The sequence below is a fragment of the Triturus cristatus genome, chromosome 9 (genome assembly GCF_964204655.1).
Source record: "Triturus cristatus chromosome 9, aTriCri1.1, whole genome shotgun sequence".
Classification (NCBI taxonomy): Eukaryota; Metazoa; Chordata; class Amphibia; order Caudata; family Salamandridae; genus Triturus; species Triturus cristatus.
In genome coordinates, this window is record NC_140592.1 from 318,215,224 (window position 1) to 318,242,205 (window position 26,982).

Here is a 26,982-nt window from a genome sequence, read left to right on the forward strand (position 1 = left end):
TCGACAACCTGGATAAGAAAAAAGTTTTTACGAAATGGAACCTCACGAAAGAGGAACAGCAGGCTTTAGACAATCTATCACAAAATAAAAACTTGATAATTAAGCCTGCCGACAAGGGAGGAGGAATAGTGATCTGGCCCAGAGAGAACTATGAACAGGAAGTACAACGTCAACTATCCGATGAAAAATACTACCGGAGAACTGACGAAGACTGGAATCAAAAAATAAAAGTAAAACTCATGTCCATCGTAGAAACTGGAACTGTAGAAGGCTGGTTATCTAAAAAAGAGTCACAATTCCTTATCAACGAGAACCCGAGGACTCCAATCATGTACGTCCTCCCTAAAATTCATAAGGACCCACGGAATCCACCAGGAAGACCCATAATCTCGGGGGTCAATTCCATTTTAGAACGACCTGCAAAATATGTGGACACCTTTCTAAAACCTCTTATATGGGACACCCCAAGTTACATAAAGGACACCATGCAAGCAATCAACATGCTGGAAAATCAACCCTTTGATGAAGATAATGAAATATTAGTGACGTTGGATATCGTGAGTCTGTACTCAAACATTCCACAAGAAGACGGTATTGAAGCTCTAGAAGTCTTTCTAGAAAAACGACCCAGACCACACATTGTACCCACCTCCTCGATATTACAGCTAGCAGAAATATGCCTAAAACATAACTTTTTTACATTCAATGACATACAATTCCTACAGACCATGGGTACAGCTATGGGTTGTCCCTTCGCGCCGGAAATGGCTATAATGTTTATGGCTCTATTCGAAGAGAAGTGGATTTATAATAACAACCCCCACGATGGACACATTAAAATCTGGCGTCGATATATCGACGATGTGTTCATGCTCTGGAGAGGGAGCGAAGAACAACTTGAAACATTTGTGACATGGCTTAATGACAGAAATCAAAACATCCAATTTACCACAAATTTCAATAAAACAGAGATGAATTTCCTTGACATCCTGGTGAAACATGAAGATGGTCATCTATATACCACACTATTTACAAAAAAAACTGATAGAAACACTATTTTACACTTTTCAAGTTTCCACCAGCGCAATCTACGAGAGAATTTACCATTCAGCCAATTCCTAAGGATAAGGCGCAATTGCTCAAAAAAGGAAGACTACTTTAAAAATGCGACAGAACTTCTTGAAAAATTGAAAATGCGAAATTATCCGAAAAAACTTTTGAAGAAAGCATTGAAAAGAGCCTGGTATACTCCTCGTGAGTCTCTCCTCACTCCAAAAAACAAGAAGGAAGATACACCACTGGTTTGTGTAACAACATTCTCAGGATGCACCAATGGAATACAGAAAATCATCCGAAAAAATTGGAACACAGTCAAGGATCTGCCACCATTCAAACAAATACCTATATTTGCTTTGAAAAAAAACACGAGCATAAAAGAGAAACTAGTACGTGCAAACACAACCATGTCAAAACCAGAAACCACATTAAGAACTATGTGGTCATTACCACCAATTAAAGGACACAGAAAATGTGGGAATTGCACCTCTTGCGAAAGCACTCTTGAAGGAACAAAATTCACATATGGCACCAGGTTCATCAATCATGAAAACTTCACGAACTGTAACACCCACAATGTCATATACTGTGTGGTCTGTCCGTGCTCATTAGCATATATCGGAAAAACGACTCAAGCTGTAAAAAACAGGATTTCTCAACACAGGTCGCGAATTAGATGCAGGACACCTAATGCACCAATGGTTGCACACTGCATTGAAAGAAATCATGGTCCCAATGAAATAAAATGGACAGTATTGCGACACATAAAAGGAAAAAACACAGACTCTCGCCTATCCAAGACAGAAGCCAAAACTATAATGCTCTTGGGAACAATCGAAAACGGATTGAATGAGATGACAGAACTCGGAAACATATTATAGAGCAAGTGTACACATGTATTCTTCCACCCTTCAACTCTTCGAGCTAACCCTTGAAGAACAATGTGCACCAAAAAATGCTGATTATCGCACCCAATCACATACAAGACAAGCTGGAAATACCATCATATTCCCTTATAAAAACTTCACTTAATTTGCCAAGAAGCTCGGAATACCTGTAAACAGAAAGGCAGTTTCCTTCTTAAGAAAACCGGAGGAAAAAGAGTCATTGCGTTACAATTACGAGAACGCTATTAAAACTTTATTAATAAAACCAAAAAACATCACCATAGTAACATTGACGCGAAGACATACTACAAAAAATAGAGAAGGGCTTGAATTAAACATCACCCTGGCAACAGGAACGACATGACGCGGGACGTAGGCGCGTCACGCACACGTCAAACCAATTAAAAGAGCCGAGAACAGAAACACGAGAAGCTCCACAACGGCGAGGACGCGGAGAGAACGAGCGGCAAGAATATGAGAATTGAAGATCCCCCCTCTTCCAGAAAGTAAGACATAACGGATTATAGAACTAGGCGTCACGACTAACACCACAAAAGGGTGAGGCACAAAAGTTCACTGATAGGATACAATAACAGAACCCTAGCTAGTACTGCCACAATACGATCTGGACTAATGATAAGAGCAGGGTGAAGGACCCTTACTACTTAAGAAACTAACTGTTCTCCGCACAAATAAAACAAACAGACCCCTTTTCCCACACAGCAGGTGGAGGGACCCAAGTTCGGGTTAGGTGCATGCCAATAATGTAGAAACGAGTTGTCTTTCGCGCAACTACTAAAATAAAGATTTTTTCTAAAAAACTCCCACAGCTACCGGCAATCACAGGAATAGACAGAGCGGAAGCCAGTACGGAATCGAATCAACATTCCCTTCCATTTGGAATACAGCTGGGTAGGTCCACACACACAAAAAATTGAAACCAGTTTATAACGAGGTGGAGTTGTTTCATGCCCATTTGGACAACCTTGTCCTAATAAAGATACATATATATCCCCACGGGACAAAGGATATTGCCAGTCCAAGAAAAACTTGCACAATAGAAAACACGGTATGTGACTTTTTATTAAGACGCATTATAAAGAATGCATATTGAAAATAAGGCACACTGTCACCCATACAGGAGAAAGATGTCCATCCAGAAATACAACAAGCCCTGAAGAAGACCTTACCCAGAAGTCGCAGGTCCATACACAAAGGTCGAAACGCGTTGGCAATAGATAAGCAGAGAACCAGAACATACAGGGAAAGGTCACAAAGTGCCCCTGCTTCCCCAGAACAGGAAATATAACAAATCTAAGGTTCCCTCATAACAGCATTTTAACGAGTGTTTCTGACCCTGCTTAGGACCAAAAAGACTAAGAAATTTGAGGACCAATCTAGTTAAGGTCCCTAAGGTGTAAATAGTTGGACATTTATGTACTGTATTGTGAAGAAAAACAAACCAGTGGAGATTTAATTTGCACAAACGTCACACCATTTGTTTTATGTTTATGTCTTTGTCAAAATGTGTAAATAATATGTACAGGATAATTGTGTGAATAATGTAAGATACAAAAAAAAGTCTAATGATGAAGAGCTTACTCTGTTTGAAGTAAATGTAAAAAAGAAAAATAAGGTTGATACTCTCAGTCAATAAAAAGGACTGAAAGCCAAAATAACGTTGTGATTTATGGGCTCAGAGGCAAACACATGTGTATATAGTCACGGAAAGTGGGGTCACCTCTAAGCTTTCACCCGGTTCAAGCAATGGACTCCCCTTGAGCAAAGTGGGGTGAAATGATGAGGTGAGGTGTCTCTGCTACTAACTGTCTCTGAATTCTTTCCTTTCCTTCTTATTTTCTGATTCTTAAATATATATACATATATATATATATATATATATATATATATATATATTACCTACTGGCGATAGCCAGTAGGTAGTTATAGTTAGGACCACGTTTCCATAGGAAAACCTCAACATTCTATTTTGAATAACTTTGGCGCCGGTCGACGAATCCTCGCGAATTTCTCAAAATAGGTGGGGCGCTACGCTCCGCTCCTTCCCTGAAAGTCTCGGGGGGATTCGTCAAGCGGGGGCTGAGATAAAAGGGGGGTCCCAAAACGCGTTTTTCCCATGCATTTTTCCATAGGACCTTTAGAACGAGCTACAGCCCGAATGGCTGAACAGAATTACTCAAAATTTGGCAGAGAGGTAGTCCCTAGGTCAAGGAAGTGCCTTTTGTAGGTTTGGTGTAAATCTGTTCAGTAGATTCTGAGAAAATAGCCTTTAAATCAATATATATATCTGAGCCAGCTTACGGTACGCTTACCGTACGCTTACGGTAAGCGTACGGCGGCGTGCGCGAGCGCGATTCTGATTGGCTCTTAGATCTTAGTAAACATTCGAATCGGCCGAAACCAGGAAGCGGCGGCCGCCATTTTGTCTCTCGCACTGAGAGAGATTTTTAAAATCTGAAGCCCAAAAACATGTAAAGGGGCTGTTTTGACAACTCCCTCCCACATAGTCATGTTGAGGGAGTCCTCAAACATCCCCCAAGTGCAAAAACGGTTTTATTTTTTTTTCGGCAATTTCGCGGGGTACGCTTACCGTACGCTTACGGTAAGCGTACGGTAAAAAAATAAAAATAAAAAAAACACTATCCACACTTACCCCACCCCCTGTGCTTTTGGTGGCCGAAGGCCACCAAATGTGCTGGGCTTATTACAATGGAAAAAAACACTATCCACACTTACCCCACCCCCTGTGCTTTTGGTGGCCGTAGGCCACCAAATGTACAGGGCTTATTATAAGGGAAAAAAACTTAGCATTTAAAAAACCGTACTAATTCACTGAAAAAACCATAGGTTTCACACACGTTATAGTTAGGAATTAGCATTTAAAAAACCTTGCAAATTCACTGAAAAAACCATAGGTTTCACACATGTTATAGTTAGTGGAAATTTTACTCGTAAAAAACCAGTGAAATTGCCCCGTTATAGTTAGCGCAGGCAACTATAACTCACGCGACCGCAATCCTCTGCTGATGACATATGTGTCTTTATGAAAAAAAAATATTTGTAATATATGTATAGCTAAAAATGTATGGAAGAAGACATGGGCAAATAAGTGTCTAAATACAGTATTAGCATCAGCAGAGGATTGTGGTCGCGTGAGTTATAGTTGCCTGCGCTAACTATAACGGGGCAATTTCACTGGTTTTTTACGAGTAAAATTTCCACTAACTATAACATGTGTGAAACCTATGGTTTTTTCAGTGTATATATATATATATATATTACCTACTGGCGGTCGCCAGTAGGTAGTTATAGTTAGGACCACGTTTCCATAGGAAAACCTCAACATTCTATTTTGAATAACTTTGGCGCCGGTCGACGAATCCTCGCGAATTTCTCAAAATAGGTGGGGCGCTACGCTCTGCTCCTACCCTGAAAGTCTCGGGGGGATCCGTCAAGCGGGGGCTGAGATAAAAGGGGGGTCCCAAAATGCGTTTTTCCCATGCATTTTTCCATAGGACCTTTAGAACGAGCTACAGCCCGAACGGCTGAACAGAATTACTCAAAATTTGGCAGAGAGGTAGTCCCTAGGTCAAGGAAGTGCCTTTTGTAGGTTTGGTGTAAATCTGTTCAGTAGATTCTGAGAAAATAGCCTTTAAATCAATATATATATCTGAGCCCGCTTACGGTACGCTTACCGTACGCTTACGGTAAGCGTACGGTGGCATGCGCGAGCGCGATTCTGATTGGCTCTTAGATCTTAGTAAACATTCGAATCGGCCGAAACCAGGAAGCGGCGGCCGCCATTTTGTCTCTCGCACTGAGTGTTGTTTATCAAACATGATGGCCAAAAACATGTTACGGGGCTGTTTTGACAACTCCCTCCCACATAGTCATGTTGAGGGAGTCCACAAACATCCCCCAAGAGCAAAAACGGTTTTATTTTTTTTTCGGCAATTTCGCGGGGTACGCTTACCGTACGCTTACCGTAAGCGTACGGTAAAAAAATAAAAATAAAAAAAACACTATCCACACTTACCCCACCCCCTGTGCTTTTGGTGGCCGAAGGCCACCAAATGTACAGGGCTTATTAATAGGTAAAAAAAACTAAATTTTGGCAACATGAAATTATAAAATTGAAATAAAAAAAACACTATCCACATTGACCCCACCCCCTGTGCTTTTGGTGGCCGAAGGCCACCAAATGTACAGGGCTTATTAAAGTTGATAAAAACCGTGCACGGAACGAACTGCGTTAAGTGGGCGCGCACGCCTCGAATGGCGTAAAGTAACTTAGCATTTAAAAAACCGTACAAATTCACTGAAAAAACCATAGGTTTCACACACGTTATAGTTAGGAATTAGCATTTAAAAAACCTTGCAAATTCACTGAAAAAACCATAGGTTTCACACATGTTATAGTTAGCGGAAATTTTACTGATAAAAAACCAGTGAAATTCCCCCGTTATAGTTAGTGCAGGCAACTATAACTCACGCGACCGCAATCTTCTGCTGATGACATATGTGTCTTTATGAAAAAAAAATATTTGTAATATATGTATAGCTAAAAATGTGTGGAAGAAGACATGGGCATATAAGTGTCTAAATACAGTATTAGCATCAGCAGAGGATTGCGGTCGCGTGAGTTATAGTTGCCTGCACTAACTATAACGGGGGAATTTCACTGGTTTTTTATCAGTAAAATTTCCGCTAACTATAACATGTGTGAAACCTATGGTTTTTTCAGTGAATATATATATATATAAAACTTAGTTCTCTCTTCCTCAAGAAAAGAGAGTGACACAGCTCCGGGGGAATAAGTGGATTTATTACTTCGTATTCATAATAGATGTCCCTGAGACTTAAGGGCAGACGCGTTTCAGCCATGGATTGGCCTCTTCAGTGCCCGTCTCCGCTGCCTTCTCACTGCTTCCAGGGTCAGTTGTGGCGATGTTCAAGTTATTCCTGATCATGTGATCAACTCGCCACTCCCTCTCCTCACAGGTGTAAGGTATTTACCAAGCCGTTGCATGCTGGACGTGGAAGTCCTCCGTTAGAGCCCATCAAGTGAAAGGACTACTAAAACACCAGGTGGTGTCTCCAAACTTAGTTTGGTCGGTGAATCTTTGCCACTGCAACCGAATTTGAAGTTCAATCTGTTCTTTTTCTCCCTTCTCAGGCAACGCACATTTGCCTCCTCTCTCCCCATGAGCCAGTTTCCAAGTGGAAGTCCAACACCGGGGGGGAGACGCGGATAAAAGTCCACCCAAAATTGCAGGTAAACCGCGTCTTCTCCAAACCGAGAGGGCGTGTCACGGGGCCAGCACCTGCACGCTGGGAAACATAAAACTTAGTTCTCTCTTCCTCAAGAAAAGAGAGTGACACAGCTCCGGGGGAATAAGTGGATTTATTACTTCGTATTCATAATAGATGTCCCTGAGACTTAAGGGCAGACGCGTTTCAGCCATGGATTGGCCTCTTCAGTGCCCGTCTCCGCTGCCTTCTCACTGCTTCCAGGGTCAGTTGTGGCGATGTTCAAGTTATTCCTGATCATGTGATCAACTCGCCACTCCCTCTCCTCACAGGTGTAAGGTATTTACCAAGCCGTTGCATGCTGGACGTGGAAGTCCTCCGTTAGAGCCCATCATGTGAAAGGACTACTAAAACACCAGGTGGTGTCTCCAAACTTAGTGTGGTCGGTGAATCTTTGCCACTGCAACCGAATTTGAAGTTCAATCTGTTCTTTTTCTCCCTTCTCAGGCAACGCACATTTGCCTCCTCTCTCCCCATGAGCCAGTTTCCAAGTGGAAGTCCAACACCGGGGGGGAGACGCGGATAAAAGTCCACCCAAAATTGCAGGTAAACCGCGTCTTCTCCAAACCGAGAGGGCGTGTCACGGGGCCAGCACCTGCATGCTGGGAAACATAAAACTTAGTTCTCTCTTCCTCAAGAAAAGAGAGTGACACAGCTCCGGGGGAATAAGTGGATTTATTACTTCGTATTCATAATAGATGTCCCTGAGACTTAAGGGCAGACGCGTTTCAGCCATGGATTGGCCTCTTCAGTGCCCGTCTCCGCTGCCTTCTCACTGCTTCCAGGGTCAGTTGTGGCGATGTTCAAGTTATTCCTGATCATGTGATCAACTCGCCACTCCCTCTCCTCACAGGTGTAAGGTATTTACCAAGCCGTTGCATGCTGGACGTGGAAGTCCTCCGTTAGAGCCCATCAAGTGAAAGGACTACTAAAACACCAGGTGGTGTCTCCAAACTTAGTTTGGTCGGTGAATCTTTGCCACTGCAACCGAATTTGAAGTTCAATCTGTTCTTTTTCTCCCTTCTCAGGCAACGCACATTTGCCTCCTCTCTCCCCATGAGCCAGTTTCCAAGTGGAAGTCCAACACCGGGGGGGAGACGCGGATAAAAGTCCACCCAAAATTGCAGGTAAACCGCGTCTTCTCCAAACCGAGAGGGCGTGTCACGGGGCCAGCACCTGCACGCTGGGAAACATAAAACTTAGTTCTCTCTTCCTCAAGAAAAGAGAGTGACACAGCTCCGGGGGAATAAGTGGATTTATTACTTCGTATTCATAATAGATGTCCCTGAGACTTAAGGGCAGACGCGTTTCAGCCATGGATTGGCCTCTTCAGTGCCCGTCTCCGCTGCCTTCTCACTGCTTCCAGGGTCAGTTGTGGCGATGTTCAAGTTATTCCTGATCATGTGATCAACTCGCCACTCCCTCTCCTCACAGGTGTAAGGTATTTACCAAGCACGACATTTATGATAACTTATGGGCGTGGCCACCCCTGATGGTCAATGTAGGCTTGTCTTACTGCAGTGAGTTGCGGGTTCCACCCTCGTTGATTCAAATGAATTCCCAAGTGGGGTGTGCAGGCAGCGTGTAGGTTTCAGGATTGCCGCTTCACTTTGCTCAATCACCCTTCCTGTTCCAAAGCTAAAATGCCGGTTGACAAATCAGCAGGACTGCGCACCGCGCAGCGGGGTCACTCTCGCGGCTCAGGCGGGGCCGCAAAACATCACACCAACGAGTTGCCTGTTGAGAGAGGACCACACACAGGTAAGTTTTCTTTGGTCACCATTTATTGAGCAAAGGCGATCCAGCCACGAACATCGCTCCACAACAAATAGTCCTCCTGACGCGTTTCGTGCATAGAGAGCACTTCTTCATGAGGTATGGACTCGCAAGGATTGGAACCAGCATTTTTTCAAGCACGACATTTATGATAACTTCCCCGCCCTTATGGGCGTGGCCACCCCTGTGGCCTGATGGTCAATGTAGGCTTGTCTTACTGCAGTGAGTTGCGGGTTCCACCCTCGTTGATTCAAATGAATTCCCAAGCGGGGTGTGCAGGCAGCGTGTAGGTTTCAGGATTGCCGCTTCACTTTGCTCAATCACCCTTCCTGTTCCAAAGCTAAAATGCCAGTTGACAAATCAGCAGGACTGCGCACCGCGCAGCGGGGTCACTCTCGCGGCTCAGGCGGGCCGCAAAACATCACACCAACGAGTTGCCTGTTGAGAGAGGACCACACACAGGTAAGTTTTCTTTGGTCCCCATTTATTGAGCAAAGGCGATCCAGCCACGAACATCGCTCCACAACAAATAGTCCTCCTGACGCGTTTCGTGCATAGAGAGCACTTCTTCATGAGGTATGGACTCGCAAGGATTGGAACCAGCATTTTTTCAAGCACGACATTTATGATAACTTCCCCGCCCTTATGGGCGTGGCCACCCCTGTGGCCTGATGGTCAATGTAGGCTTGTCTTACTGCAGTGAGTTGCGGGTTCCACCCTCGTTGATTCAAATGAATTCCCAAGTGGGGTGTGCAGGCAGCGTGTAGGTTTCAGGATTGCCGCTTCACTTTGCTCAATCACCCTTCCTGTTCCAAAGCTAAAATGCCGGTTGACAAATCAGCAGGACTGCGCACCGCGCAGCGGGGTCACTCTCGCGGCTCAGGCGGGGCCGCAAACATCACACCAACGAGTTGCCTGTTGAGAGAGGACCACACACAGGTAAGTTTTCTTTGGTCACAGGAGAGATTAGTCCCGTGATCAAGGCTCCTGTGAGAGCAGAAACGTTGGGAAAGTGTGCGTTCCTCATGCTGTGGGGTTCCAAGGAATAAACGAATTTATTCACGACACGACCTGTGCCGGTGCACTTCTTTTGAAGCTAAGAGGAGATTTGGTGAGACATTTTCAGGCTGCCTCGTCCTGATGCACTGGCTGCCCTGTGAAGGTCGGGCTCTTCCGCGGCTTATTAGGGTTGGACAGTTTAAAAGGGAGCCGGACCTGCTTGTCCTCGAAAGGTGAAATCTTTCATGCGTGGAAAGTAAGGGAAGCTGTTGAAGGTTTTCACTGCTGGCTGTGTCGTGTTTCAAGGAGTACCTGGAACTTTTAAACACTATGGATTGTTGGGACACACCTTATTCGCGCATGCATGGGAAAAACTGTAAGTGGAGGAAAGTTATGCAGCGCTATGTCTATTTTTGCTACTTAGCGCATGGACTTTTTATTAAGCGCTCTTCGCTCCATGTCAGGTTTTTCATCATTCCCATCATGCACTCTGTTTGAAAATGTACCTGCGTGTTTAAAATGACCACGTGGGATGATTCAAAATGCAGAGATAAGTCCCGTGATCAAGGCTCCTGTGAGAGCAGAAACGTTGGGAAAGTGTGCGTTCCTCATGCTGTGGGGTTCCATGGAATAAACAAATTTATTCACGACACGACCTGTGCCGGTGCACTTCTTTTGAAGCTAAGAGGAGATTTGGTGAGATATATATATATATATATTCACTGAAAAAACCATAGGTTTCACACATGTTATAGTTAGCTGGACATTTTACTGATAAAAAACCAATGAAATTCCCCCGTTATAGTTACTGTAGGCAACTATAACTCACGCGACCGCAATCCTCTGCTGATGCTAATACTGTATTTAGACACTTATTTGCCAATGTCTTCTTCCATTAAATTTTAGCTATACATATATTACAAATATTTTTTTTTCATAAAGACACATATGTCATCAGCAGAGGATTACGGTCGCGTGAGTTATAGTTGCCTACAGTAACTATAACGGGGGAATTTAATTGGTTTTTTATCAGTAAAATGTCCAGCTAACTATAACATGTGTGAAACCTATGGTTTTTTCAGTGAATATATATATATATATATATATATATATATATATATATATATATATTTCTAAATATATATTTGTCTTGATTGAGTTTCAATCATACTATTGATATGTTAGAGTCTGCTATGTTAGGTGCATTTGGCTTACTGTGTGGTGCTATTTACTAATAAATACATCCCAGATATACCAATTCGTCTTTTCCTTGTAGCAGGAGGTGTGGACTCTTCTTGGCCAAGTATTCTGTTGTAGAAGGATGGATGAATTCCCTTCTAGCAGGTAATTGTGTTATTGGAAGTTGGCGCTACTCCTCACAAGTGAAGCGCAAATTATTGTTTTCTTGCCTTGCCTTTGGGGGAGTGTTGAAAGTTTGCCCACCTTAGGAAGTGCTGTGTATATGTTATATTCCATAAGTTTGGAACTGTTATTCTCGCCCTGGGAAAGTGACGGTACATTCCTTGGTCCAGGGGAGATCTAAGGTTTGTCATTACAAGTATATGAAAAGTGAGCAGAAGGTCTTACTTGCAGCAACAGAAATAAACTATTCTTTGGTTTTATTGGAACAGACAGAGTAGCAAATGTTTTTACGTTCTTATTAATGAAAATTTGATGCCAAGTTGTAAGAAAATACATTTTCATGTTACTTTGTGAAGGGAGGGTCAGTTGCCGGAGTTGCACTGATGTCACAAAGGGCCGCGCTGGGATTGGTAGAAACAACGGGTGTGAGACTGACGCGATTTTGTAATGGAGGGGTCAAGGAGTGATACTGACGTCACAAAAAGGCCGCGCTTGTATTGGCTAAACGAATTGCGTGAGCCCGAGTTTGATTGGATGAAAGAATAGAAGCCGCACTAGGATTGGTGAAACCCAGAGTGTGAGCAAGATTCTAATTGGTTGTCAGAAATAGAAGCCGTAATAGTATTGGACAGTGGAGTTTGTATGTGGAAATACGATCCGACATTAATAGGGAATTGCCCAGACAGAAGGTATTTAGGATTTGCAAGAGACGAATATACAAAAAGATCCTCACCTAAAATGTACGGAGAAAAGAGAAAAATGTCGTTTATGCAGAAAATTAAAAATTACTTCAAGAAAGATAAACCCATTAAGGCTAAAGAGGGAATCCTTATCCCACCACCGAAGACGCCGGCCTCATTTATGATGATGGAGAGAGGCTACCATACCTGTGTGTGGTTAGAAAATTGGATAGAACACATCAAAAGTGATGGAATGTTAGCTTTCCCGGAAAATGGTACATTTAGGTGCCGATTCCGATCTGTTTAAAAAAATTACCGTACGACTCGTATCTGTATTTTTTTACGTACGACTCGTATCTGTATTTTTTTACGTACGAATCGTACAAGTCCCGTACAACCGGGGAAGTACGATTCGTACGTGAAAAATACATACGAATCGCATTGGGAAAAGTCTACGAGACGTCCCCGGACAGTTTTACATACAAATCGTAAAACTGAAATCCGAGCGCACAAGTACGATCCGTACCGCCCTTCCGAAAACACAAGCGCATGGAAAAAGCCCTGTACGGAGCGAACGCCGTACCACTCGTATCCGGGTAAACTTGTGCCCAGGATACGAGTCATACAGCCCCCCTCCCCCCCATATGTCACCACTGTACCCCCCCATGTCCGCACTCTACCCCAGCCCCGTACGTGTACGCGCCGTACCCCACCACCGTAGCCCAGCCCCGTACGTGTACGCACCGTACCCCACCACCGTACCCCAGCCCCGTACATGTACGCACCGTACCCCCACCACCGTACCCCAGCCCCTTACTTGTATGCACCGTACCCCACCACCGTACCCAACCCCCATACTTGGACGCACCATAACCCAGCACCGTACCCCCGCCCCGTACATGTACGCATCGTACCCCACCACCGTACCCCAGCCCCTTACTTGGATGCACCGTACCCCAGCGCCGTACCCCAGCCCCGTACCCCAGTGCCATACCCCAGCCCGTACATGTACGCACCGTACCCCAACACCGTACCCCAGCCCCGTACATGTATGCACTGTACCCCAACGCTGTACCCCAGCCCCGTACATGTACGCACCGTACCCCACCACCGTACCCCAGCCCCGTACTTGTACGCACCATACCCCACCACCGTACCCCAGCCCCGTACTTGGACGCACCGTACCCCAGCACCGTACTTGTACGCACCGTACCCCAAGACCGTACCCCAGCCCCGTACTTGGATGCACCGTACCCCACCACCGTACCCCAGCATCGCATATGTACGAACCGTACAGCAACATTGCATATGTGAGCACTGTACAACAACATCGCGTATGTACGCACCTTACATAAGCTAAAACGACTCGTACAGAACCAGGACACTGTAAAACAGCACAAGGAGGGTCAATTCGACTCGCACAACAACACAAAACACGTCTATAGTAGAAAAAACATCTAAAAGACTGACCTGGATCATCCAAACAGGCAAACGGAGGCCCAAACTCACAACCACCTCTTATAACACACCCACCAAAATTTCAAACCCAGCCACACCCACAAATGGACCAATAAAAAGGGCCCACACTCACAAACCATGAGCCTTTGCAACAGACCCACTGCTGACAGACACCACACACAAACAACTGCACCCATACACCTTAACTTACACATACCCCCTCTACACATTCACACACACACCTACACATTCACACCCACACACCCACAACCATCCACACCCACACCCCACACCATGCCCACAGACAAGAATCCAAAGTTCACAAGGGAGGAGCTGGACATCCTTGTCAACGAAGTCATCAGAGTCGAGCCACAGCTCTTTGGAACATTGGTCAGACAGACCAGCATAGCCGAAAAATCACGCCTGTGGCAGAGGATCGTCGATCGGGTGAATGCTGTTGCGCCCATAAGAAGGACCAGGAATGAATGCCAAGCCAGGTGGTACGATCTGCGGAGGGAAGTCAAGCGCAAAATGAACGAGGACTACGCCCGGAGCAACATCACTGGAGGTGGGCTGCCCCGCAGACCGGTACATTACCATCCCTGGGAGGAGAATGTGATGGCCCTGCTTCCGCCGGTGGGAGTACACGGAGACGAAGGAGTTTCCGAGCCGGGTGAGTACACAAACAACTTACGTAACATGGGGGTAATGGCATCCACACCCCAACTACAACAAATGCACTCACCTACCCCCAAGCCCTCCCCGGACACAACCACACTCAAAAACAACGCTCATGCCACTAACATGTGTTTGCCCCATTCACAAAGCAAGGCCATGCCATGTCCCAGGCTACACAAACCACAAACCCAAGACTGGATGTCCGGGATGCTGGGAGGGTGGGGATCACAAAACATATTGTACAACTCAGAAACAGACACCATTGCCCTCAGCCCACATGGCCCAGGTACATACCCATGCACCATGCTCAATGCACAAGGACTGGCAAAGTACTGACAAGGTAGCTGACACTTGGCCCTGCTGTAGGCAGCACAAGGCCCTCCTGTGACCACTGCAAACTCTAACACAAACACAATAAGCTCAGATATCTAGGACAGGAACTCACACTCACTGACATGGCAGCATACTCCATGGGGGACAGATACATCACCTGGGAGACCCACTGCCAAATCACACTACACCCACCAGCAGGCACCGTCAATCAATCAACAATCGATCAGGGTACTTGTAAGGCACGCTACTTACCTGTGAGGGTCTCAAGGCGCTGAGGGGGGTGGTTCCACTACTTCTCGAAGAGCCAGGTCTTGAGGAGTCTTCTGAAGGCAAGTAGGTCTTGGGTCAGTCGTAGGTGGGTTGGGAGGGTGTTCCAGGTCTTGGCGGCGAGGTAGGAGAAGGATCTGCTGCAGGCGGTCGTACGTTGGATGCGGGGGACAGCTGCGAGGGCGAGGCTGCCGGAGCGGAGCTGGCGGGTGGGGGTGTAGAAGCTGAGTCTGATGTTCAGGTAGGCTTGTCTGGCGTTGTGGAGTGCCTTGTGTGCGTGGGTGAGGAGCTTGAAGGTGATCCTCTTGTCGATGTGGAGCCAGTGCAGGTCACTCAGGAGGGGGGTGATGTGGCTATGGCAGGAGGCGTGGACGATCAGTCGTGCGGAGGCGTTTTGGCAGCGTTGTAGCAGCCGTTGGTGTTTGGATGGGAGTCCTGCATAGAGTGCGTTGCCGTAGTCCAGTCTGCTGCTGACGAGGGCCTGTGTCACTGTTCTACTTGTTTCGGTCGGAATCCACCTGTAGATCCGGCGGAGCATGCGTAGGGTGTTGTAGCAGGAGGAGGAGACGGCGTTGACCTGCTTGGACATGGAGAGGGAGGATGCGAGGATCAATCCTAGGTTGTGTGCTTGGTTAGTGGGTGTCGGTGCTGTCCCCAGAGCGGTCGGCCACCAGGAGTCGTCCCAGGCTGAGAGTGTGGGTCCGAGGATGAGGACCTCTGTCTTGTCCGAGTTCAGTTTCAGATGGCCGCTCCTCATCCAGTCGGCGATGACCCTCAGACCCTCGTGGATGTTTGTTTTGGCGGTGTGAGGGTCCTTGGTGAGGGAGAGGATGAGCTGGGTGTCGTCGGCGTAGGAGATGATGTTCAGGTTGTGGTGGCGGGCCACTTGTGTGAGGGGGGCCATGTGGATGTTGAACAGCGTCGGGCTGAGAGATGATCACTCACCCCTTACACAAGCACACACCCCCGGGGCAGCCAATGGAGTTACCCACTCTCACAATGGAAATGTGACACAACAAGATCAAGCCACAGCCAAAGAAGCATCCAAGCCCAAATTCGACATGTCAAACACCCTGGAGAACATTTCAATCAGTCCCCTGCAACATACCCATCCACAAGTGAACATTGATGTGAATGCTAGGCACAGACAACTACCTGGAGGAACTAGAATATTTATGAAACATGGATGTCGCATTAAACAGCATTAACATTGTCTCTCTCTCACACACAGGGCAACGTCATGGATCTCCCCCCAACAATGGGGGGGAAGTACCACAGTCCCAGGCTCGGGAGGAACCTGATCCCACCGGCAGCGACACCTCACAACACTCCGTGGATGACCCCAACCCACCTGGCCCCTCTGGTGTCCAAGCCCCTGCAGCACCTGCTTCAGGTACATCTGTGACAACCACCACCCCCATTACTGCCACATCCCAGGAGACACCCAGGAGCCCTGCCCACACTGAACAACTGAGCCAGTCTGACCTGGAGGGACAAGGTTCGTCATGCACCCAGGAGGAGGCAGACAACAACGCAACTGCCATCCCTCAGGGGTCCCGTAGACCCGATGTGCCCACAACGGCAGGCCAGGCTCGTGTAGGCAGGGGTGGTGGGAGTGGAGGCAGGCGGAGGTGAGAACCTGACCAGACAGCTGAAGGGACCGGTATGTCACATGTACGCAACATCATGGAGGCATACCGGCGTGACACCAGGGCCATCAGTCAGGTAGTGGTGACCCTCACAGACATTAAGAATCAGCAGGCCGAGCAACACGCCGGTCAACAACAACACCAAGGACGGATGGAGGCAAGACTGGCTGAGCTCCTGGCGGTGCAAAGGGACATAAGCCATTCACTCCGTTGGATCGCCGACAACATGGGTAACCCTCCCTGTGACACCAGGCGCAGACCAGCACCAGCCACAGGGAGGGAGGAGGGAGGAGGAGGAGGAGGATTCGTCCGACAGAGCGTCCCAAGCATCGTCAAGGCCAGCATCTGAGGGTCCACGGAGGAATGTGGGTCGTCCACGGAAAAGACCATGAGAGGCAGCGGACCATCCACATCTCCCAGGTCACCTGGCCTGGCAGCTGGCCTTCATGTGCAACAGCAGCACCTCATTCACTGACATTATCTGCCACATGGACTTGCTGGTCACAGTCTGACCAATGATGACCAACACTGTGGTCTGGACTCTGATGACTTCAAATGTCAAGGATCCCATCTCCCCCTGTGAACTTTGGATTCTATGCACCCGGTAGAGCACCTTATTTTTTTCTAACAAAACACGCACCCCTCCGAGAATAAAACTATTTATTTATTATCAGATGTTGCAGTCATTTTGCATTAGTCCACAACATACGTGTGGGTAAATGTCAAACTATGCCTGAGTGTTGAACTAACTCCAGCCATCCATACCTTGGGATCTGAGTCCAGTACAGGACACACATGGGTCACAATGTATCATCCGATACAGCCTGGGAGCCCAATACTCACCCGTGATGGCCTCAAGCTGCTGAGGGGGGGCTTGCAATACTGTGCGGACACACCAATCAGGAAGAGGATGATGAAGGCCTAGAGGTCATGGCTCTTGCGGAGGTTCCCGGGGAGGGAGTCCCAGGTATGTTTGTCCAGGTGGGAGAACCATCTCCTTCATGCTGGAGTGTTGTGGATGTGAAGAATGGTGGCCAGGCCAAGTTCAGATGCATAGAGTTGGGCCAACGGGGTCTTGGATGACAGACGTACAAGGTTGATTTTGGGGTCTGGGGTTGTTGACTGCCTCCGGAGTGTGTGTGAGGAGTGTGAAGGTTATCCTGCAGCACACAGTGATCCTGTGCAGCTATCTCAGGTGGATGGTGATGTGGATGGGGTGTGGGATGTTGAAGCTGAGTTGTGAAGATGCACCCTGGGTGTGGACAAGTTTCCCGTGAGTTTGGATGTAGTTGCTCCGTAGAGGGCGGGGCAGTATTTGACACGGCTGGTGTCGTGGACCTGGGGGATGGTCTGTCTTTCCTTGGAGTGGATCTATCTGTGGATCATGTGCATCATGCAGAGGGTGTTGCAGCATGAGGTACAGATGCTGGTGATTTGCATGGCAAATGTGAGTGACAAATCCTTGATGCACACCATCTTGTGTGCGTGGCCACTGGGTGCTTGTGTAGGGCCCCTGCAGGTGGGACACAAGGAGTTGAGCCAGGGGACAATCCTTAGATGATTACCTCAGTCCTGTACAAGTCCAGCCTCAGGTGGCTGATGTTCAGCCATTCATCCACGGACCTCATGCCTTCTTGAATGTTGGAACTGGCAATGGCTGAGTCTTTGGTGAGGGTGAGGAGCACCTGGGTGTCAATGGCATACGACATGATGATGAGGTTGTGTGCGCATGTGATGGTGGAGAGGGGGGTCCTGGACACATTGAAGATTGACACGCTGAGAGATGATCCCTGGGCCATGTGCCAGATGACGCCACTATACTACATGCTGAAGGCTTGAGTCCCACTCCCATGGCCTTGCTGTTGGACAGAGCTGGTGTGGAGCAGGAGGGACATGATCTGGTTGGTGTGACAGGGCCTGGAAGGTGGGGCAGCGCTGTGTAGGCAGTTGGAGTTGCACACTCAGCATGCAAATGTGTCGTGTGTGTGCTTAGGGTATGCCTGACAGCAGGCAGTTGATTTTCGGATGGACATTGCTTGGAGGGTAGCTGCAACATCAGACTGTAGTGTGATGTGGGTCATGCAAGGACATGAGGGTCGTGCAATGTGCACGTTGCATGTGCTGACGGTCCTGCCTTTGGCACCGCGTGGCCGCAACAGTGGCACAGACGAGATGATGACAGCCAAATGACTGGGTGGAGGGAGGCAGGGAGGAGCATCTTTGAGGCGTGTGCGTTGCCGAATCCCGCTACTTTGTGGGCCCTTGCTGCAGGGGCCGCAGCAGCAGGCGGCATGTCCTGGAAAGTATGCCAAAAGTAGCAGACAAAGACAAGGATGTCAGAAAGGACAACTGCAACAGGCGTATGTAAAGGAAGGAGTGTCCGGTTACCCATGGCACACCCAGAGAAAATGGATGCACAATCACCAAAGATGACTAACACAGGATCAGGAAACAGAAGGCCGAGCCGCGCACAGGAGACACACCCTCAGCAGGCGTTGACGGCCCGTCGTGGGGACCAACATGCCCAAATACATACACAACCGTGGACTTCATGCACAATAGATATTCTAACCCATGAAGAACTGCATGCATGTACACATAGACTCATATGCACAATCTTTGACAACTATGCCAGAGATGCCGCATGCAAAGTGGCAAGAGACCTGCATTGACAGAGATGAGGCACCTTGGAGGGTGAGGAACCCCTTTATTACTCAGGCTCACACTAAGGGAAATGCATCAATATGAACAGACTCACAGGTCATTTGGCTGAACATGTGGGACCTACACTGGACACCCCCTTCACAACACAGATGTAGTAAATCCAAATGGCCTGGCACACAAGTTAAGGGGATGAGCCAAACACCTCCTGCTGCACACGGAGAGGATGCAATTCCCCATTGAGCTTCTTATGGGGATGTCCCACACTATGTCCACCCGTAGCATCCTGTATGTTTCTGGGGGAAGTTTTACACACATTGATGCCTTCATCAGAATCCACAAACCATTACAGATGACTGTCACGAAGGTTGACTATCAATTCATGGGAGTCATGCTACATGTCATGTGCCCCATAGTGAGTCGACATGTATGCATGGTAACCCAACATGCACAGGAGCAATCCCCACACATTCCAAACACGTAAAACCCCCAAAATACCTTGCTGCAATCCTCACCCAAAATGACTTTTCCCCATGTCCGTGCATGGAACGCTGATTCAGCACACGTTGCAATACTCATGAGGAATAGCAGGAGGCAAACGATGACACGACCAGACAACATGCGCAAGAACCTGTGGATGACAGACACACAAGAAGTTAAAAGATTGTTATCCACATACATGGTCATTTACTCTACAGGAATAATGTTGTCACCATGCGAATTGAAAATTTAGTGTCTCAGCTAAAATGAGTGGAATGACATCATCACTCGAGTGACACATCAGAACACACATCTAAGTCACTTAGCATACAGTCAGCTGGACACACACATTGCAACCCATGCCACACAAGGCTCCAAGCGTGCACACTCAGACCCAGTGACTCACCATTATGAGAAGAAGTTGCGTATGAGCTGACTCCAGATATCCTCCTCCTCCTCCTCACTTGCCTCGTGACCAAGCCCTTCATCCTCCACGGGTGGATGTTCCTGCTCATGCTACTCCAGGATGAGTGGCACTGCCTTCTCCACTGCCATGTTGTGCAGCATGCAGCACACGAGGAAGATTTTGCAGATCTTTGCAGGTGCATATGGGAGGGACCCGCCTGTCTTGTGAAGGCACCGGAATGGGCTCTTCAGGAGGCCAAACATCCTCTCAATCACTCGCCTGGTCTGCCCGTGTGCATTGTTGTAACGGTGATCTGCAGCTGATCTTGGGTTGCAGAGAGGCGTCATCAGCCATGGCATGTTGGGATAGCCAAAGTCCCCTACATGGAAACATCATGTAAAGAAGTGGGTCAGGAGATCCCGTAAGATACAAAGATACCGCAAAACACAGGACAAACAGAGTATACCCACCAACAAGACATGCTCGTTCGTTGTGCAGCCGCAGCATCATTTGTGGCACCCTGCTACGCCTCATGATGTAGGCATCGTGTACTGACCCTGGAAAACGTGCACAGACATGGGAAATCAGCATGTTAGCAAGACACACCACAAGGGCATTTATAGAGTGGTAATGTTTACGGTTGCGATAGGCGACCTCCTGTGCCTGTGGTGGTACCAAAGCCACATGTGTCCCATCAATGGACCCAATGACATGGGGCATCCCTCTCAGGGCATAGAAATCGCCCTTGACGCCTGTCAACTCCTCAGGAGTCGGAAAATGGATGAATTCATCCAGGTGCTCCAACATAGCTGCCAAAACATCATGCAGGACACGGCTGAACATCGTCTGTGACATGCCACCAACATCAGCTATGGTGAATTGAAACGTACCTGTGGCAAAAAAATGTAGGGCTGCCATCACCTTCATCTTGGGGGTCAGCGCAGTAGGATACCTGTGTCGTGGTTGGAGGTGTGGTGCCAGCTTGGCGGTCAAGTCCTCAATCAACTGTTGGGTGAATCTGTAACGGCATATGCAGTCACGTTCCCTCATGGCACCCAAGTCTGGCATTGGTCTGGGGACAGGCGGTGCCCTGCAGAAAATTGGAATGAATAACGAAGAGTGAGAACATAACAACATCAATGTCAATGAACTGAGCACATGCTCAACTGCTAATACACATCTGCTAAATACAGAGTCTGGTCTGTGCAATACATCCAGGACACGTATGCCAGCCAGGTGATACTCCTACGAAAAGCAAGCTACACCCGTTGATTGTCAAGTCTACATGACATGCCCTGAAACGAGCTGTGGGCCAGTGTCAGTGAACAGCCAGAGACATCACAAGAGTGACATACATCCACATATCAGCATTTGAAGGATGTCATCTCATACAGACAGCTGACGGCAAGCTAGACGCACAGATCACATGAAATGTCAAATGTACAGATCACACACATTGCGATGAAGGGGTACACGTGAAAACAGAAAACACAGACATTGAGACGACGCAGATATGTCCTCATGTGAAAATATCATGTTCGATGCATACAGACACACGTTACGTGGAAATCCACATGTGGCATTGTGTGCGTAGATGTGTGCCATGCCCATCTACACACAGACACATGTTGGATACAGCAACAGCAGATGCAGTTGACGGAACACCAACAGCAAGCTCATGTGAACACATGACACACACATGACATAGTCACATCGGTGAACGCTGGTCGTTAAATGTCAGTTGTTAGTGTCCCTGTCTCTGGCATCAGGGGACAGTTGCGGGTGGTGGTGACTGTGCCATACCAGTGATGCTGTGCTTGACACGTTTGTACTACATGCACACATGTGCAAAGTGTGAAGGGGAAGTGTGGCACATAGTGCCCCATCACACATGACATGTGTACACAGGTCATCACACATCAATTGTGCAAATACATGAGGAGACATGTGCAATATCACTGCCTGACACACCTAGGCCCTGCACATGTAGGACAGCAATGACAATGACTTGATGTACATCCTTGTGCGAGTCTGAGACCTCCATTCCTTTTGTGTGCGCATCCTATCAACAGCGTAAGCGTGTGAAACGCACCGTACACACACTCTGAGGGCGTGTGTACGGTCTGTATCACTATAGTAGTGGTGCCGTAGGAGCACGCGTGGTACGGACCGTACACACGTACGTGTACTACCAGGGCCTACACATATGTGTAGGCACTGGTAGTACACGTACAGGTACGTGTACTACCAGTGCTTACACGTACGTGTACTACCAGTGCCTACACGTACGAGTACGCACTGGTAGTACACGTACGGGTAAGTGTACTACCAGTGCCTACCCGTACGTGTACTACCAGTGCGTACCCGTACGTGTAGGCACTGGTAGTACACGTACCTGTACGTGTACTACCAATGCGTACCCGTATGTGTACTACCAGTGCCTACACGTACGTGTAGGCACTGGTAGTACACATACCCGTACGTGTACTACCAGTGCCTACCCGTACATGTAGGCACTGGTAGTACACGTATGTGTACGCACTGGTAGTACACGTACCCGTACGTGTACTACCAGTGCGTACCCGTACGTGTAGGCACTGGTCGTACACGTACCTGTACGTGTACTACCAGTGCCTACACGTACATGTAGGCACTGGTAGTACCCGTACGGGTACGCACTGGTAGTACACGTACGGGTACGTGTACTACCAATGACTACACGTACGGGTACGCACTGGTAGTACACGTACAGGTACGTGTACTACCAGTGCCTACACGTACGTGTAGGCACTGGTAGTACACGTACGTGTACGCACTGGTAGTACACGTACCCGTACGTGTACTACCAGTGCGTACCCATACGTGTACTACCAGTGCGTACCCGTACGTGTAGGCACTGGTAGTACACGTACGTATAGGCACTGGTAGTACACGTATGGGTACGTGTACTACCAGTGCCTACACGTACATGTCAAACGCACTGTGCAACTGGTGCCGTAGGGGTACGTGTGAAACGCACCGTACCTGTGTGTGGATTTGAAAATTACATAGGGGACACATAAGGGACAAGTATTAGGCACTAAATGCATGCTGGTTGTCATGGATACAGAGTTTTCAGTTCAAATTTTTCCATCAGGTGTCCTGGAAAAGTCAGTTGGCCACAAAATACAATGTTGCAAAGTAGTTGTTGACTTAACATGATGCTCAAAATTTGAACGATGCAAATGCTGTCACTGCTGTATGTGGAAAGGGATTGGAGTAAACGTAAGATGCAAATGAATCTGACCAATCACTATGTACTCCTCCAAATGAATACCCCTCAGCAAGACAGATATAAGTCAGCTAGAACCCATGAAAGGCACTTGCCTGCACAACTTTCCTGTTGACAACACTGCTGCTGTCTGTGCTTCCTCTGGCACCATGTCAAGGTCTGTGGAGAGGGCCCAGCCATTCACCCAGGAGGAGAATGAGGCATTGCTGGATGTCATCCTCCCACAGTACACCAGCCTGTATGGGAGACCAGGGGAGCAGGTGAGTGCTGACTCCACTACCTTTGACTGTGCACCTTTTTTGTGACTGTCACTTCTGGCATTGTGTCCAGGTGTGACAGACATGCAATGTTGTTTAGAGTGGGTCCCAGGGGGGAATGGCTGATGTCTCCCATGCAGAGCATGATGTAGTTCATGTGTGCACTCCTCACTTGCATTGTGCTTACTGTGACATTCACTGCATAGTGCATGACACATTCAGCCTGCCTAATCCTTTGTGGCATTTTTTGTCTATAGTCCTGAGGTGATTTAGTGGTCCCCCGGTGTGACCGGTGACTGTACCCACAGATGTGTGTGAGTTGAGTGGAGCTGTGGTGAGAGTGTCCAAGTGATGTGTACGCCCCCTGGACATTGATGTGTGTGAATGTTCCTTGTCATGTGGGTGAGTGTCTATGTGAAGTGTTGCACCACAGCTGCATGGAGGAGGCAACAGCTCTACCCATCTGATGTGAGAAGTAAGCCATGCTGTGTGTCTGACTTGATGAGCTAGCCCCACACCTGTGACACCCCACAGGCAAGTGGCACATGTGCAGAGTGAGGTTTGTATCCGCTGTTGCCAATGGCATGTGATTGATCTGTGCCTGTGTGTGTCTGTGTACTCTGCTGAGGTTGTGTCAGTGGCCTCGGGCATGTAACTGCTTGGAGGTGCTGTCCATCAGCCTGGTGTTGCTTGTGATGCACAGTGTGTGCCATGATCATGGAGTGAGTCGCACCCCTCATGCCACCTGTGTACTTTCAATGCCATGTAGTGCATTGGGGCTTCCACAGAGGCCAATGTCCATATGACAAAGATGCTATTCCTTGGCAGCATCCTATGCCCTGTTCAACATATCAAAGATGTTCAAATGTGTGTCTCTCTGACATGGAGCAGGTGTAGTGATTTTGTCTCACTTTGCCATCCTCACAGCTAACTGCCTACGAGAAGGGGGAGATCTGGAAGCGGGCCGTCAGGGCCGTGAGATCGGTGGAGGGTCGCAGTCGGCGCCTACCCCAAGTCCGAAAACGGTGGCAGGACATCCGGTGCTGGACCCAGAGGATCGCCCGGGTCCAGCTGGGGGACTCACCTCCACGCCCCCACGGCGGGAGCCGACGCCTGACCCACCAGATGAGGCGTGTCCTGGCGGTGGTCTTCCCTGACATGGATAGGCAGTTGCAGGAGAGACAGCAGCAAGGAGGGGGTAGGTACATGTGTGTTTGTTGTGTGTCACCAGCTTTTGGAAGTGCTCAGTCGCCTGGATACACTACCAGGGTTTATATGTGCAGTGCATATCCTGTTCCCCCAAGTCAACCGGTGCTGTTCTTCCTCCCTTCCCCTCCTTGACATGGGTTCCCTGGTCTGTGTGTAATCACTATTGCACATGGTCATCTAGGCTGCCAGCTAATCCAAGTGCAAATTTGTTTCTGCATCATGTGTGGGGGTGGTCTGTGACATGTGTTGGTACCTTGCCTGTGCCCTGTCCTGTTCAGTCATTTGGGGGTCCATATTTGTTGGCACTGATGCTGAGTCTCAACATAGGAGTGTGAGGTTTCAAATGAACAGACTTGCAGCATGCATGACCGATGTTGTGGCCTCAGACATGATGTGCATGAGTGGGAGATATGCATAGTGCCGGGACGGTTGCTCATGTTACAGTCAGATCATTCCAGGACCATGGAGCAGTGTGCCCACTGCAGTCCCCTGAGACACCCTTGCCTCGTAATCATGTGTGTCATACAACACTGTGCCCATTCTCTGTGTGTTCAGCATAGGTCGGCCTCTGTGGCAGTGTTCCCTGGCCTCATTTGTATTTATCTAAAGAGTGCTACATGTGTCCACTGGACAGGGTGACCCTATTTGGCTTCTGCATACTCACACTGGGCAGTGCCTGTGTGTCTATTCACAACTATCTGTTGATGGTTGTTTGTCACAAATATGTGTTGGCAGCCTCACAAGGTGATGTGGAGTACATTTGGGAATTCTTGATGCACATTTTTGTAAACCCTGATTAAGAGGTGTCACTTCTTGATCTGTCTCAATCACATTGTCTCAGGTATGGGGGTTTTGTGTGGGCAAGGCCTACATGTCCAAACCTTATGTCTCCTTGCCAGGTCTGACCTGTGTGTGGTAATTGTCTGGACAGACACTCAACATGCAGTGACCCAGTGATGTTGTGCAGGGTTTAATGTTTGTGCTTTGCAGCATGTGTTAAAAGTTTAAATACATGATTCCTGCTCATCCATTTTTTGCACCAGTGTGTGGTCCAGGTGCTACGTAGTTTTGTCTTTGTGGGCTGACATCTGTGAGGACATTCTGGCTTGCCATGAGGGTGTCTCCTCAGTGCAGGTGTGCCTTATTCAAACACAATTGCAGGCCCATTAGCTTATGCATTGTCCTGTGTTTGGACATGTGTGCCACTCCACATGACAGGCAGTGGGTCAGATGTGTTGCCAACTGTGTCATCATGGTACGGATGGCCATGTGACAGGTGGCATGATTCAAGTTGTTAGTCACAAAGTCTTGTACCTTGGCACTCACTACACTTGCCAACATGTCTTCATGTTTTCAATGCTTGACTTTGATGTTTTGTTGTAAAGGACAATAATGTGCCTGCATGACAGATGTCTCCCAAGGAAGTGCACAAGAAACAACCTTTACACTTTCAGGGAACACGCTGGCACATTTTAAAGCAAGGCACAGTTCGAATAAGACTGTTTTTCAGATTATACATATCCATGTTCCCACAGTGTGGTGGCATTTGGGTAAGTCCTTGGTTGTTGCTGATGCCAACTTACGAGTGTCAAGTCATCCAGACCGCCGTGGTCCCATGTATATGTACTTTCTGAAACCCCATTTCTTTCTAACAGTGGCTTCTTTGAATAAGGCTGACAGCTCATACAATGACTGTGTAAATGTAGTTTTGTGTGCACCTCCTTGTGTGACTTCTTTTATACAGGCACATGTGTGTTCTGTTCACAAAGTGGCACATTCATACATTCTAAACATGTCGATTGTGTAAAGTGGTGTGATTCCCAAGGGATCAAAATGTATTTCGTTTGGGTTTCCAAAGTACTTACAGGTCTCCGAGTGTGGGGACACCTTCAGCATTGAGGTCTGTTATTTAGCCTTGGGTGCACAAATACTGTTTCTTTCACAGTAAACAAGAGGTGGCATGCCTTCATAGTATTGCTGTGCTCAACTGTTCCCAGACACTAGCTTCTCAGTATATTTCTAATTCAAGTTTTTGGCTGTTGTGTCCTATTTTTCATTGTTTCCAAGTGGCATGGTTTGTCAACCAACTGGGGAGTACAGGGCTTACATATCTGCGGAGTAATCTAGATGTTACTCATGATGCATTGCCTGATATGGACTGTGACCTATTTTGTTTAGACTCATGTGTCAGATGTATACAGGTGACTGATTATTTTCTGTAT